The sequence below is a fragment of the Plasmodium inui genome, assembly GCF_000524495.1.
Source record: "Plasmodium inui San Antonio 1 unplaced genomic scaffold supercont1.172, whole genome shotgun sequence".
In the NCBI taxonomy this organism is placed as follows: domain Eukaryota; phylum Apicomplexa; class Aconoidasida; order Haemosporida; family Plasmodiidae; genus Plasmodium; species Plasmodium inui.
In genome coordinates, this window is record NW_008482006.1 from 10841 (window position 1) to 12237 (window position 1397).

Genomic DNA, 1397 nt, shown 5'->3' on the forward strand with positions numbered 1-1397 from the left:
GTAATTCTCCCTAGAAAGGGCACTGTCCCTCATAGGAGAGATCGGACGAATTGGTGCAGAATGCGAAGGGGGATAACTTTTTTTATAGTATACTATGCATATATTAATACGGACTAATGGAGGTTACCTCTTGTCGATAATATTGACTCGGATCACGAGGACTCTATGCGTTATCGTAGGATACAATGGTACAGGTCAACACTTCACGACGCTGGAAGTGTAATTTTTAAAGAAAAAAATCCTACGGAGCTTATAAGCCGAAATGCGGGTTCATTTATAGTATTTTGAGCCTAGATGTGAGGCCATTTTCGGGAGGACTATTTTTGCCATCCCTTCACATTCGAAATTCTTCTCCGCATTGACGTAGAATGGATGTCTTCTGTGCATTGAATAATTGGAGACGCCCCTTTGGATGATCATTAGGGTAATTTGCTAGGGGCGTTATATTGCGAAACTGTGGCATTTCTTGTGCTAGCTCTTTATGAAAGAATTACATAGTATGATCTAAAATTAGTTCCCTCCTGAGACATATCTGTTATGACATATGCCATCATACAATTATGCAATCTTTAATTGCTCAGAATTAGGAAATGGAATGTGTCACTAATAAGATGAGCAGAATAGTAGTTGGAAAAAAAGAAAAAGATTACTACGCAATGCAGGCGTTAAAAATAGATAAATAAAAATAAATGAAAATAAATAAGAATAAATAAAAATAAATAAGAATAAATAAATAGAAATAAATAAAAATAAATGAGAATAATTCAAGATAAATGAAAATTTCCTTCCCATTATATTATTTGCGTAATTTACACATCTTTTACAGGGCAGCTCTTATTCCTAAAAGGTCGTCAATGGAAAGATATTTTTGGGATTATCACAGATGGATTAAATTATTATTCTGAACTAAATCTGTTAAATGAATATATTTGCTATTCTCTATTTTTTTTCTTCTTTCCTGGTTAATTCGTTCTATATTTTTCAGCAAATATGCTACGATAAGCGGAATATAAGTCAATAGGAATATGCTCCCTAATTAAAATCCTAAGATATTGGAAGTTCCGTATAGCATTTTATATGAGGTTACACATCCCCCAATAATGAGAAAATAGAATTTCTGATGCATCCCGCATTAGTGACATGTGACTGTTCTTAATAAATTACACCACAAATTAGTCTTTGGGTCTTCAGATTCATACGCCTAATAGGTTTATTTTTACGAAAAAAAGAAAGAATATTTTTCTGCAGGATTTATTTAATCGTAAAAAACAGTTTCAAATTTTCCCAGTGATAATAAAATAATTGTAAAATTTTCTTAATCCGCCCTATTCTCCTACGACACCATGGTATTCATTTTATGGCCAATATAATGTAATGTTAATATAAAAATCAAATCA